Below are 16,426 nucleotides of genomic sequence, written 5' to 3'. Positions count from 1 at the left end.
AGAAATAAAACATGTACATTTCTCTGTATCTTTTTTCACATAAGTTAAATGTGAATAAAATACTTTTGCATCATACGTTATATGAAGCTATACTATCATCATCCATTTAAAACATTTATTGAATGTCAATTTATGAGCAGAGCCAAGCTTGACAGAAAAGAGATATAGCATAACTTCCCTAGGAACGTGGTTAGATTCTGTCAAGGGACCATAGTGATAGACTGTGAATATGTTTAGGACACACAGATAATTGAATAATAAACATTTATCTAAATGAATATGCATAACACTCAGATATTTACATTATGTAAAAGTGAGGAGTCACTGGATTTATATGAGAATTAGTGAGTGAGAACTAGAAGTACATTTTGTGTTTGGACACGGTAATGGGAAAATGTGTTTATGCAGACAATTAATCCACAAAAGCTCTATTGAGTGCATGGGCTTTTCAAAGCAGTAATGACATTTGGCAGTGATGAGATGAAGTAAAATGGCTCTTTTAACAGAGAATGACAGTGATGACAATGACTCCTTTATTTCTTTGATTCCATAAAATATTCATTAGGGGTCAATAGACAGTAAATCCAACACAGAATGGGGAGCTTCAACATTATGAAGGTGAGAACTATTCTACCAATAAGCCCAGTTAAAGCTTGGAAGAGGAACAAAACTAAAGGGAAGAAGAAAAATTTTCAATTTAGTGCTATTTTCAATATATCAGAATGTCTCTGATACTACTTTTACATCCTTCACAGTCCCTCTTGTGCAAATTTGTTTCAAAATTAATATATGTAACATCAAATCATATATAACAAACAATGGGTTAGAAAACATTGAGAAATAACTACAGTGACATTTTAATGACATTATTCTTAATTATAGGAAAAATAACACATTTTAAAAGATGAATTCAAACTCTTTAAAAAACAGGATATTTAAAAAACTGTAGGCCTTGCATGGTAGTATATGCTTACAACCCTTAGACTCAGGAAACTGAAGAAGAAAGATCATGATTTCAAGGTTAGCTTAAGCTACATGTAATTATTGTAGGGTACATACAACAGGAGGGAAGGAATGACTGGATACTCAGATGAAGGTCTTGTGACCCTGCCTACCCCTCCATGATGGAGGGCTAAGAGCCAAAAGCCCAATTGGAGTCATTCTTTTGCAAGGATGTACAGCTTAACTCCCTGAGATCATGGTTGCATGGGTCAGAAGATAGACATGTACAAGAAAAGAATAACATGAATTCTGTTTGTATGTTGAGAATGCAACTAAAAAATTGAAAAATGAAGTGAATCATCATTTCCAGAATAGACATTTATATCAAGACCAAATATATAGTTAATTAGTCACTGATTTGAAGTCTTTTGGTCTGGAGAATCAAAGGATTGAGTAAAAATTGTTGGGAAGAGCTATTGGTTATGAAAATATTCAACATAAATTCTGTTTTATTTCCTTTCCCTCTTGTAACACACATTTTTTTGTGAGTTTAACATATTTACACCTCTGTATTCAATATCACAAGCAAGATACACAATAGTTCTATCATTTCTTAAAAATGACTTCATGCTACAATTATGCTCTCATACATGATTTGTTAACTTTTGGCAAGCAATGATCTGTTTGTCTTGCTACAATGTATTATGATGATGTAGTATGTAATCTTCACAGATTTGCTTCATCCTAGTTTATTGCCTTTGTGATTCATTGATGGTTCTGATGTTGGTAGCTTATCCCTTTTTCTTATGAGTAGTATTTTGTTGCATATATGCATCATAGTTTGTCCACTTTCTGACAGATACATAGCTTGTTTCCTGCTTGGTCCAATTAAAATAGAGCTGTTCGAGTCAAGGAAACAACTACCTAAATGGAGACAGCCTGAAGAATGCTATTTTTGCCAGCTGTGCATCAAATAAGAATGGATATCTAGTATATATAAGGACACCAAAAATTAAATATATCCACACTAAATTATCTAATCAATAAATAGGCAAATGAACTGAATAAGTAGTTTGCTAAGAAACAGTGTAAGTGTACAGGAAAATGTTTAACATCTAGGGATGAACAAAATACAAATCAGAACTACATTGAAATTCTTCCTCACCTTAGTCAGAAATAGTTATCTATAACACAAACAAGAAATTCTGGCTGGGATATGGTGGGGATGGAGCCTTGTAAACTGATGATGGGAATGCATCCACCATGGAAATCAGTATGGAGATGTCTTAAAGAGACCTAAGGATAGAACTACAATATGACCCAGTTATATCACTCCATATTTCAGAGATCCCTATCCATCAGTGTTTATGGTTCCACTAGGTGTTCTTTGATAGATAAATAAAGAAAGAAAATGTGTTTTATATGGAATTTTATTCAGGCATTTAAAAACACAATTATGTTATTTGGTGGGGCATGGAAGGAACTGGAGATCTCAGATAGAGATAAACATGGAATGTTTTTGTTCATGTGAAGAATCCAGATTTAAAATTGTGTGTGTAAATCATAACCGCAGAAGCAGGACTATAGGCAGAGGAAGGAGGCAAGAGATGGTGATACAGCATTGGATTTGAGTAAATTATATGATACACATTGATGTAAATGTTTGATGAAACCCATCCATTTGTACAATCAACATGTTAATTAATATAAAAAATAAATTCCCCACAAATAGAGGGAAGTTATGTGGTGGTTTTCATATGTGCATAAGAGTACATTTTGCTAAAGTAGATACCCAAAGAGTAAAATTGCTGGGTTATATAAGTGTACATTTAATTTTTAAACAAAACTGCCAATTCTATTTCTAAGGTGGTTGTGCCACTTTGCATTTCCACTGTCAGTGTGTGAGGTTTCTAGCTGCTGTACAGCTTTGCAAAGAGAATGAATATCCTTTGATTTTATCCATTGTAAGATAAGTGTACTGATATCTCTATGTATGTTTCATGGTTCTACTTTGAAACACACTAGACAACTGGCTTGTAAAAACAAAGCATTTGTTTAACTTTCTGTCTAGAAGATGCAGTCCAACATCAGACCAAACTGGTATCCTCATGAGAAACAGGAAAGAGGTGGGAAAAGGAAAAATGATATGGAGGAGAGAGAGCGAGAAAGAGAGAGAGAGAGAGAGAGACAGAGAGAGAGAGAGAGAGAGAGAGAGAGAGAGACAGAGAGACAGAGAGACAGAGAGAGAGAGACAGAGACAGACAGAGAGAGAATGAATGAATGAATGAATGAATGAATGAATGAATGAATGAATGAATATGCACCTGAGGTTTCACAGTACCACTTTCAATGCTCTAGGGATTTCCTAGGAGGTCTTTCCTCCTAAAGGTTCAAACCAATGGCACACTGGGGACCGAACTTTAACACATGGACCTTTGTTCATCAAACTAAAGCACTTATTTTCTTTTTCTTTTCTTCCTCTCTCTCTCTTTCCCTACTTCCTTCCATCCCTCCACCCCTCCCTCCCACCAACCATCCTTCCTACCTTTCTTTGTTTTTGAGACTTCCAGGCTGGCTTTGAACTAAATATATAGCCAAGAATGACCTTAATTTCTGATCATTGTGCCTCCACCTTCAAAGTAGTCCCAGACCTAGTTTGTGCAGTGTTAGGGATCAAATTCAGGGCTTTGATCATGCTAGACAATTACTCTACCAATTCTGCTATATCTTCGGAACATTCATCCTTTTAATTTGCATCCCTTAAATGCCTTTAGATATTGAGTGCCATTTTGTATTTATTTACCATCCTTGTATGTTAAACTTTAGTGTTTCAGTATACTGGAAATTTGTAACTCACGTAGTTTTGTAAAATACTTTTAAGTTTATACACAATTGCAAAAAATAATATGGAGAAATCATTTATAGATTTTACTCACATTTTACTTCTATGCTAATAATTTACAAACTATAATATGCTACAACCAAGATATTGACATTGATACAAACCATTAAGTGTATTCAGATTTTTCTGGTTTTCCTTGGTCTAAAGTGCATTAAATTCTGTATAATTTTATAATCAATTTAGATTTGTACATCTATACCACAATGAAGACCTTGAACAGTTCTCTCACCACAAGGATCCCTGTTGTTACTTTTTATTATTATAAATTTATTTTATAAATGGGGGGTTGCTTGTATATATGAATGTGCATCATATACATGCAGTAACTTTTGAAGCTAGAAGACGGTATTTGATCCTTTAGGCCTGTAATTATAGATTGTTTTCAGTTGCATCCATTTTTTTTGCAAATGGCACAGTATCACCTATTTATGGCTATTTACAATTCTATTGGGTATACATTCACTTTCTGCTGTGGATATTGCTCTGTGTAAATAAAGTTCTGATTGGCCAGTGGCCAGGCAAGGAAGTATAGGTGGGACAAGAGAGAAGAGAATTCTGGGAAGTAGAAGGCTGGGGAGAGACACTGCCAGCCGCTGCCATGAAAAGCAACATGTAAAGACACTGGTAAGCCACAAGCCATGTGGCAAAGTATAGACTAACAGAAATGGGTTAATTTAAGATAGAAAAAGTAGATAACAAGAAGCCTGCCACGGCCAGTTTCTAAACAATGTAAGTTTCTGTGTGCTTTCTTGGTTGGGTCTGAGTGACTGTGGGACTGGTGGGTGAGAGAGATTTGTCCTGACTGGGCCAGGCAGGAAAACTCTAACTACAAATGGCGCCCAATGTATTGGCAAGAATTTCCACCTAAAACCTGAGAAAAAAGATTCTAAGACGGAGCTAAAAACAGCTTCCTAACTGTCTCTCTCAAGTTAGCGGCAGCCTGCCGTTTTGAGCTTCTATGGCAGGTTCCTAGGGTGTGCATCTGACCTGCAGTGTGGCGGGAATGAGGAGTCTACAAGCAGCACTTTACTCTGCTGCATGGTAGATTTAGCCTTTGCTAGTTTAAAAAAAAAAGTTTCTGGGCTATGCACTGCTTTGATAGAACTGCTTCTGATAGTTGATGGTACACATGGCTCCAGACCCAGAGCTGGCGGTAAACTGTACCACCACCATGTTGGGAAACTGAGGTGGGTGGAGTCAGCAGCCACAGTGGCATTTCAGTCTTACAAAGATGGATATTACACAGAGAATCTGGTTTGTCTTGTCTTTGGGATTTTTAACCACAGAAAAAGATTTGATCATAAAAGCTGTTGAGTTAAACAAAAATGTAAATTTTAAAGGTACCTTGACTTTGAAATTTGGATATAAGGATATGTTACTTTGGAAAAGAGTCTCTGCTTTTGTTTCCACAGAAAGCCAGAGGCTGTGGATTTGTTCCAGATTAAGATACATCAGGTTTGATCAGCCAAGACCACCTGAAAGGTCTCCAATGACACCATCGCCCAGATGATCCGACATCCAGAATGGTTTCAAGACAACTGGCTCAGAGGTTCACCCTAATGGACTACTCCATAATCCTAAAATTTTCTTTGTGTCCCCATAAGATACAGCGCCCCCCTCCAGCAGGAAGTAGTAAGAAAAACTACGCCCACATTCCCAAAATTATCAAGCTGGCTTTGGAGATGGAATTGGCTCACTCCTTCTCTAAACCCAGACATATTGCTAAAAGAAAAGGGTAAGAGCTACTTGTGTCCCAAATCAGAAGAGCCCTCTGGTGTGGGACAGAGAAAAACCAATATTTTTCTTTAAAGCAAGTTGATTATAAATGAGATCTCTTTCTAAAGAAGAAAGGGGAATATGATATAGATATAATAGGATGAAGGGGTAGATTAGGGAACTTACTTCTAAAGAGCAACAACTTGTTTAAAATGTTTTACATTGGTTTAGATTTTAGTCTATTGATACAAACTTAAAGTTAATTTTGTTATACTGTGTGTATATTTCTAATCGTGTTTAAGGTATTATGTTTGTATAGCTCATTTTAAATTGTAATGGATAATTAAAAATAGATTAATAATTAGTCATCTATGATAATCATACTCGTAGCCATGTTAGTTAAGTCTTCTACATATACATAGAGATATTTCAGATAGATAGGTAATCTTCAAATACTTCAAAGACCTACAGAATATGGCATTTAAAATATTTTTAAAATTTAGACTTTCTGGACAGTGAGGCATGTCTGCTCCTGGCAGCACCGTTTTACTTCAGAGAGGAAGATGGGCATTGAAGACACTTCATATGGAGTTTATCTTCACCTTGGCAAAAAAAGCCATTTGGGCAAGAAACTGTTCTTGCCTGGACTGCTCAATCAAATGGACATGCAAGACCCATAGAAAGGTGACCACTGAACTTTGCTTGACAAAATGGTCCTTCAGGTTCCTGCTTCACAGAGGAAACTGCCAGACATTCTAGAGGACACTGAGAGAAGTGACCGAGAGACTCTAGCCCTGTGAGCTGAAGACAAATGCCCCAACTTTACAAAGGAACATTAGGTGACTGTCCAGGCTGCCAGCTGTCTCTGTCTACTCTTGCAAGACTCCTAAAAAATGCTTACATCCTTCTCCCGGTTCTCAGGTAATATTATATCCTTCTGAGGTCTTTGATGTGGTTGAAGACTAGATAGTCATAATTTCCTTAGTTATGATAAAAGATAAGTTAGATATAAAACTTTATATAAGATAGATAGGATATCTTCTTTAATATTGTAACTGTAATTCTTGCTTGATAATTGTTTTATGTAATTGTACTATGTAAAAGTTAAAACCTTCCTTTAACAAAAAAGAAAAGGGGAAGTGCTGTGGATATCACTCTGTGTAAATAAAGTTCTGATTGGCCAGTGGCCAGGCAAGGAAGTATAGGCGGGACAAGAGAGAAGAGAATTCTGGGAAGTAGAAGGCTGGGGAGAGACACTGCCAGCCGCCGCCATGAGAAGCAACATGTAAAGACACTGGTAAGCCACAAGCCATGTGGCAAACTATAGACTAACAGAAATGGATTAATTTAAGATAGAAAAAGTAGATAACAAGAAGCCTGCCACGGCCATACAGTTTGTAAACAATGTAAGTTTCTGTGTGCTTTCTTGGTTGGGTCTGAGTGACTGTGGGACTGGCGGGTGAGAGAGATTTGTCCTGAATGGGCCAGGCAGGAAAACTCCAACTCCAACTTTCTTTATCCATTCAGCTGTTGATGAACATCCAGGATGGTCTATTTCTTGGCTATTTTGAATAACATAGTAGCTTACATGGATATGAGAGTGTCTCTGTGTTATTTTACAGTCTTTTGGGTGTACCTAGGTCATATGGCAGTACTATTTTCAATTTCTTTGATGTATGTCTATGTTTTTTTCCAAGTGGTTGTATTAATTCACATTCAGGACATCTTTTCATTTGTTTTCTTGGCCGTAGTTATTCTAATTGGGATGACGTTAACTCTCAGAGTTTTTAATTTGCATTTTTTGATGGCTAAGGATGTTCAATACTTGTTAGAGTGCTTATTGATCATTTGTATTTCTTCTTTTGGCAACTGTTTATTTAGTTCATTACTTCATTTACTAACTAGACAATTTTGTTTGGGTGCTGTTTAATTTTTTGTTTTGTTTTTTAATATGTCCTAGATATTAATATCCTTTCTGATATGTAACTAGAAAACTTTTCCCATTCTGTGGGCTCTTTTCCCTCTGACAACTGTTTCCTTTGCTGAACACAAGTTTCTAAATTTCACATAACTCTGTCAATTTTGTAGATTATTTTCTGTATTATTATTATTTTCCTCTATCAGTTTCAAAATTTTATGTCCTATATTAAGGCTTTTTACTTATTCTTAACTGATTTGTGTACAGGGTAAGTGATATGAGTACAATTTCATTATTCTGCATGTCCAGTTTTCTCAGCACATTTACAGACAAGATTACCTTTTTCCTTGGTGTATCCTTTTGGTACTTTTGTCAAAACCTAGGTAGAGGTAAATGTATGGGCTTATATTGGTCCCTTCTATTCTGTTCTATGCATATCTGCTTTTATGCCAATACTGTGTTATCTTTGTTACTATGGCTCTGTACTATGATTTTAGATCAGACATTGTGGTAGTTCCAACATTATTCTTTCTGATTGAGATTATTTGACTATTTGGGGTCTTTTATGTTTCCATATGTATGTTAGGATTTTTTTCCTAGTTTAGTAGAAAATGTCATTGGAATTTTGATGGGAATTTTATTAAATCTACAGAACACTTTGCAATATAGCAATTTTCACAATATTAATTTTGTCAATCCATGGGACTCAAAAGACTTTTTTGCTCCTAACATCATCTTCAAGTTCTTCAAGTGTCATGGAGTTTTTTTTATTGTAGAGGTTTTCCATATTATTAGTTAAGTTTATTCCTAGATATTTCAGAATTTTTTAAGATAATGGGAATGGAATAGCTTTCTCATTTCTTTTCAGCAAATTTATAATTAATTATGGAAAATTTATTGATTTTGTTTTCTGATACTTTGCTTAACTTTGCCAGGTCTAAAAGTTTTCTGGTGGCACCATTGGGATTTTTCAATACAGCATTGTGTGGTCTACTAATAGGGACAATGTGAGTTCTTTTTCTATTTGTATCCTTTTTCTTTCTTTTTAATTATTTTTATTTTATTTCATATATGTGATTATTTTGTGTGCATGTATGTAACTACACCACATGAGTGCTTAATGCTCATGGAGGCCAGAAGACCAGAAGGCATCAGATCCTCTGGAAGTGGAATTACAGGGCACCACCATGAGAGTGCTGGCACTGGTCTGGCAGAGAATTCAGGAGTCTTAACCACCGAAGCATCTTTCCAGCCTCTTTCTTTCTTTTGTCTCATGCCTCTAAGAATTTGAGCACTATATTGGTTAAGAGTGGAGACACTGGGTATCCTTGTATCATTCTGAAATTTAGAGAAAATACTTCAAAATCTTCCTACTTAGGATGATGTTACTTATAGGTTTGTCGTATAGAACCCCTATTATGTTGAAATATGTTCCTGCTAGCCCCACTTTCTTCAGAGATTTTTATCATGGTGGGGTGATAGGCTTTCCTAGAGAAACTTTTTTACACAGATTAAGATGGCCTTCCTTACTTAGGTCTATTTATTTGCAGAATTATACTTAACTGATTTCCATTTGTTGAACCAACCTTGGATTCCTGGAATGAAATCAACTGGGTTACAGTATATTATCTCTCTAATGGGTTCTTGAATTAAACTTGCAAGAATTTTATGGAGAAACTTTTTACCTAATGTTCATCAAACTAGTCTATAATTTTCTTTCTTTGTTGAGATTTTATTGTGGAATTAGGGTAATGTTGTCTTTGTGGGATGAGTTTGACAATCTTCCTTCCTTCTGTGTTTTATGGAACAGATTAAAAGCATTGGCTTTAGCTAATTCTTCTTTAAACATTTGGTCTAATTCAACAGAGAATACATCTGGTAATGGACTTTCCTTTGTTGGGAGACTTTTTATAACAACTGCCTGTTATTGATTACTGTGGATCTATTTAAATTATACATATTTTCTCTTGATTTAATTTATAGGCTATAATATATAGAAATTTATCCATTTTTCTAGATATTCCAATTTTTGAAATGTGAGTTTATATATTTCTACTAGTTCTCTGTCTTTCATCCTGATGTATAGTAACCTCCCATTATCATCTCTAATTTTATGAACTTGTATTGTCTCTCCTTTTTTTGGTTAGTTTGTCTAGTACATCGATATTACTTATTTATTTTTAACACTCAACTCTTTGATTTATTTTATGTATTGCTGTTTTAGCTTTGGTTTCACTAGTTTCTGCTCTGATCACTTTTTCCTGCTTGTTATACATTGCTTTTGGATTGGGGGTGTTATTGATTTTTTCCTTCCACTATGCATGGGATTTTGAGATTGAACTCAGGTCATCAGGCATGGGATCAAGAACCTCCAACCACTAAGCCATGTCACTAGCTCCCATATGAATATAATGACTATTATTAGGTAAGAAGAGTGGCCTCAAATAGATTTTCCAATCATAGCCTTTTGAAGAAATCAACCCTGATTTGAAACTTTCTAACCCCTAAAACATCAGTCAAGAAATTGTGGTTTATTGGTACTCACTTCCAGTTGCCAGAGCCAAATAATACAGTGTCAAAAAGCATCAAGACCGTGGCAGTAGGTCTCTAGTCAAGCACCATTATGAGGATTTGGCTAGCACATTCCATTTTCCTGTGGGTAACTCTAGTCCTTTGAGAAAAATATACAGAGAAGCTGTTACAGAATGCCCTGCAGCACTTTACAAATGACAACTCAGAGTCCTCAGCACTTTACAAATGAAGCACTCAGCTAGCTTTTCTTATCTTACCCTCTTCTTACTATTCAATAAATTAATCTGTTAAAGTTCAAAGGATATTCTAAGTTGAATATCTGCAAACCCAAAGAAAGATAAAGAGCTCAAGTAACTTTTGTGAGACTTGATATGTGTCCATCAGTAAAATTAAGCTATAAAATAGATAAAGAAAACAGATATATAACCCAATGTATATATAAATAGCTTATCTCCACACATGAGTAGATGGTTAGCTTGCACCTGGACTTGGATGACTTTTTGCATGTGTATGGAATGCCTGGAGAAGGAAACTAAGATAAGATTGAAATGTATTAGTTAATGTTTTATAATGTGTTGTTTAAAGTTCAAAATTTCCTTACAGACATCTTGTGCTGACTTGCATTGTTTGGGGATATAGAGATTGATGATTTGTATCTGGCTTAACCATTAACAAAGTCTTGTTTTCATTGTAACCAATAGAATATAAAAGATTGCCCAGCAGAGGTTACAGACAATAGGGACAGCACACCACTGCTATGTTCCTAAATCAAGATAGTTTCTAGCTGTATTCTAATGATTTACCCTTATAGCCACAGATAAATGTAACTCTCAACCCTCACATTTGGAGCAGACAGATACTATCAAAGAGATCTATAAGTGCTCAAAATTTAAAGGAGAAATGACCATGAGGGAGTTCAGCCCAAGTTGGTACATCTACAAGGCAACCCAATCCTACACCTAAGATTCAGAGAATACTGGGGAAGGGTGACACAGAAAAATTGTAATAGCCAGGGTACCAGGAAATCTGCTGTGAGATTGTCTTCTGGGCATGATAAAAATGCTACAGCCATGAAATCTCAATAATATGTTTGCCTAATCAAGACCTGGATGACCATACCAATTGACATTCTAATGTGGATGGGGGAATTCTCACAAGGCACCACCCCTGCATAAAGAGCTATAAGCAATCAATGTCTGCTGAGAAAGAATCAATCTTCTCCAGGGACAAGTCCCCTGATAGGTTATCCATTCCATGTTGTCAGCCCTAAACACATGTACATATGAGTAATGCCAAAAGAACTCAGTATTCTGGCTTCCTTTCATACATCTTAGCAGATCATGACATAAACATAAAGCACATTCTTTGCTTCTGAGAAAGGACTCAGAGCTACTTTGAGACACATCAAATTCCATTATGATTGATGGCATTTTCCCCCTTTTCACCACATACATTTAATTTAAAAAGTATGTGTGTTCGGGGCCTGTCATGTGTGTGTTATCAGAGGACAGTCGAGGGCATTGAATACCTTGGAGCTGGAGTTACAGATTGTTGAAAGACACCTGACATGGTTGCTAGGAACCAAACTTGGGTTCTCTGCAAGAGCATAAGGGCCTTAACCACTTTTCCAGCTCTCAGTAGAACAACCTTTCCAGCTCTTGGTGCTTGCTTTTTTAGAAGTTTCATATTGTATTTCAATTCTGTTTTTCTACTCTGTGGTTGTTTTCTCTGCACCCTAGGTTCAAGATAGAAACTTAGGGGCTCGTCCTAAAATTTTCTGGAGACCACATATTAGAAAGAAAATGAAAAAGTATTTTCTGCTTCAGGGAGAGATTAGGGCTTATAAAATGTCTCTAATTCCAGACCTTAGTCCTGAGTGTAAGTAGAGATAAGTTGGGGTATATCATAGGTACAGCATAGGAACCATTGGACCACAAAATACAAGCTTTTTCACATATTTCAAAAACATAATTTGAAGTTTGGGAGAGAAAAGCTGGGGTTGCAAGAGAAACTAAAAGTTGAGTTTGACAGTTATTTCTGCTGGGTATCATGAATTCTAGTTTTCTATAGACTATCTCTGGGACCAAGTTCATTATAGGATATAAAGGAGTGAAAGCTGCAGAATGAAAATTGCACAGTTAAATCAAGGTCATTCATCCTAGACACACATAAACAACTGCTAAATCCATTGCTTGCATAAACTGCTTTGCTTTCAGTCACTGGATTAAATTAGTCATAGATAGCTTTATATCCTGGGCACCATAGATGCTCCAAATGGAATAGCCATTAAGGAGCATATGTGAATAAATAAAATAGTTATGAGATACAAGAGAACAGTGGGAATATTTATATACAAAACTGTTTTGAGAAGTTAATTAGGATTTCAAAAAAGGATTAAGCTCTAGGAGAAGGTCTAACTCTAGAGAAATGGCTTAATAATTTATGAGGCATTGATGTGATGGAATATTATGCAAGCATTAAAATGATAATTAAGATTATGTTGGAACATCAATGAGATGTTTTATATCATTTAAATCAAAACTAGTCAAATACAAAATGGCATAAATAAATATCAGAGCAGAAAATTACACATGCATGTTGAAGGAGATTACCTAAAAAGGTTATTAGAATAACTGAGAGTGCATCATTTGTTCTTCATTAAAATATACTATTATTTAGACTATGTATAAATACATATATTTTTATATGTGCACATGAATATATAACCATAATACAATTAGTTGTGAGCTCCTATTCTAAATTGTTCAGACTCTATCATATTTAGTATAGCGCTTTTTAATAGAATTACTGGAATGGTGTATGTGGTGTTTTGAAAGAAAATAGCTCCCAAAAGGAGGTGTGGCCTTGTTGGAGGAAGTGTGTCACTGTGAAGGTAGACTTTGAGGTCTCATATATGCTCAAGCTTCGCTCAGTGTGATATAGAGGACACTTCCTGTTGCCTTCTGATCAAGATGCTCCACACTATGATGATAATGGACTGACCCTCTGAACTGTAAGCTGCCATCTCAACTAAATGTCTTCTTTTATAAGAGTTGCTGTGGTCATGGTGTCACTTCCCAGCAATAGACATCCTAACTAAGACAGTGGAAATAGTCTTGAAGTCTTGGACGTCCATCTACAGTGTTAAGACCCAGCTACATGTTCTTATCATAGTGTAACAAGGAATTTTGTCCTTAGCTTTTATTTTAATTCATTCAAATTCAAATCTGAGTACTCATATACATCAAATGCCTAGCCTGTTGTGTTCTATGTGAAAGTGAAGTGCCAGAAGATGGATGTAATTCAACAGTGGGTACAGAATTCTAAATTCCTGTTTTGAAGCTTTAGTTCATCAGCTTTGCTGCATCAAAAATCTTCACTGGGATCCCAAATGTATTTGCATAGCCAGTAGTTATGCAAAAAATTGCCCCTTACTAATATACATTCTATCAAGGCAAGATGGTATGGCAGTGAGTAGCTGTTTATTATAGGATGCCAACCAGGAAACGGAGAGAAAATGTGTGTAGGGAGCAGGGTTATGTTATAACCTACCAGCTAACCTCCAACAGCCTACTTCATAAGCTATGTCCCATATCCTAAAGGTTCTACAACCTTTCACAAATGAGTTAGGGACCAAGTCTTAAAACACATGAGTTGGTGGGGGTCATTACACATTCATAACATGACAGTGGCATAATTTCTGGTTTCTTCACAAATTAAATTAGTATTTCTGAAAATATGTTTGGACATAAATTCAAACTCCAAAAAGTGGTGATATTATTTATTAACATGCCTAGCTACCTATCTGGTGGCAGTCTAAATATCTTTGACTTTGTATTAATGCACATTTATTATTCAGACCAATGAGTTTCATAAGAATATTTTCATACAAGTATACATTGTACTTTGACCATGTTCCCCCCATGTCTCCTTCCCCATCTCTTGTCCCTCCTTCTAGTTAGTTGTTCTTGTTCCCCTAAATAGTTTCATTTCTATTTTTATGTCATATATATTTGTATATATATATACATATATATGATTTTTATACCTATATGAACCTTAAATGCAGGTGATTTTTGTTGTTCTGAGTCTCAGTTCTAATGATAATCTCCAGTTGTATCCATATACCTGAAAAAAAACCCAGAAGTTTGTTGTTTATCGCTGATTAAAATTTGATTATTTACATAGAGCATATTTTTGTTAATTTCCTCTGTCTGGGGATAGAGCCATGGTCCTGTTTAGAAAGAGACACATAAATCAATGGAGCAGAATAGAGGGCTCAGATATAAACCTACACAGCTACAGCCACCAAATTGTTGACAGAGATACCAAAAACTTATGGTAAAAACAAGATGTCCTCTCTAACTACCAGTGCTGGGAAAACTGGATAGTCATACATAGAAGAATGAAACTATATGTGTTTATCTCACTTTGTACAGCCTAAATACTTTACCAAACCTTCCTTTTTATTTTGTACCCAGTCCAATAATGGTTTTCTAATTAATCTTTCCCTTGCATCTTTACCAAGAGTGAAATCATTTTTCTGTGCAAGTCTTATGTGGTGAAATTAAAATTTTCTGATATAATAAATTTGTCCTATTTTTTAAAAAATTAATATAGGGAAGGGACTGAGATAACTCAATTCAGAATCTTGGTATCAACAATAGTGAAGCAAAATGGCTCTAGTCAGTAATATCATTGAACAGTGACACAGAGAGCTTCATAGTTCTTTGGTATTCCTGTTGTACAGCTGCTGCCTTTCACTGATAATCATTTCAATGAGATGTGGCAGTTGGAGATGTTTCTGTCTAGAGCTTTTGTTTTTCACATCTTAAGAAATTTTCAAGAATAGTTTTGGGAATAGTAATTTGATCTGTGAAGGATACTGGGGATGGCATTGCTCTTATGGTTTGAATATGGGTGTCAAAACTTTAATTTTGTAGTACTGGTGTCTTCATGGCTTGGGAAGTGACTGTTAAGTGTCCCCCTTGTTGCCTTTCCTGTGACTGCTGGGAAAGGTCACTTGATTTCAAAGAAGAAGAGGAAATGTGCATTGGGTCAGGAACTGTTGGCTTTTGCACAATGTATTAAATTATCTTCACAGGGAATAACCAAAACCCTTAGCAAAGATACAATGGGAAAATAATCACTTACTTAATTTGGATGCAGGAAAATGTTTTGTGGTTTTGTTATGTATTGATTTTGAGTCTTACTTTCATTATTCTTTAAGCTAAAGGCATATAACTTGTCCAGTAATTCTTCACATATTGGCCAACGAAGGCAAGTAGTCATTTATATTTCTTTATATTTTAAGCAATAACAATTCTAGCTATATAGCTTCCTGTTTGCATACAATAAATCTGAACAACTAAAAGTAATTGATTGCAGGAATTGGTCATTTGTGCACTGCATTAGAACATCTAGTTCAAAGAGACAGATCCATCATGGGGTGAAGCAGTGGGAAATCAGTTCAGATAATTGTGGTGATACTTTATTTGTGTACCCCAACAAAGCTTATCTGGGGATCAGAGGAAAAATCCAGCTACAATATTAAGCATAGTAGTCAGGCAATGGTTGCACATACCTTTAATCCTAACATTTGGGAGGCAGAGATTCTTCCAGATCTCTGTGAGTTCAAGGCCACCCTGGGAAGAGAGCCAGACATGGTGGCACATGCCTTTAATCCCAGCACTAGTTAACCATAGAGGTCTGGAGGTCTGTACAGACAGACAGGAAGTAATAGAGCTGGGCAGAGAGGAAGTGAGATGGCAGGGACAGAAAGGCTTACAGCATAGGTATGTAGGAAGTAGCTCTCTCTTGAGGCTGAGGATTTGGTGAGGTGAGGTTGGCTGTGGCTTGTTCTATTCCTCTGATCTCTCAGTTTTCACCCCAATATCTGGCTCCAGGTTTTTTAAATTAATAAGACCGTTTAGCAATTTGTCTTAGGTAATGATACAAAGCATGTTATTTTTCTGTGACATCAAAAGAGAATTTTCTGTGTTAGACACAGTGGACTGAAAGACTAGACTAATAGAACAGATTTTGGAGCAATGAACAATATTATTAAAGGCAATGTACTTATTTTTATTTAACCTAATTTTATAGGTTAGGTTATTTTAGATATAGGACCTGGGCTAGAGCTTAGAATGAAGGCTATTTAGTAAGGGAGAAACATCTGTGGTAGGAAAAAGGCTGTAGCAGCAGTGGGCAGAAGAAGATGGTTAAATTAAAGGGGCAGTAGTGCAAAGGTACCAGGCAAGTCTATCAGGCACATCAGAATTGTTCCCTGATGGACCAGCCAGTCACTAGTGATTCTACAGGAATCGGAGTAAGTGTTACCCTGTGGCTGAGGGTTCCTGGACACCATCTGAAATATTGGAAGCTGTTTTTTTTCTGAGGAAGGAGCCGGATCAAGT

Source organism: Onychomys torridus, chromosome X, assembly GCF_903995425.1.
Source record: "Onychomys torridus chromosome X, mOncTor1.1, whole genome shotgun sequence".
NCBI lineage: Eukaryota > Metazoa > Chordata > Mammalia > Rodentia > Cricetidae > Onychomys > Onychomys torridus.
Note: the sequence above shows the minus strand (reverse complement) of the source record.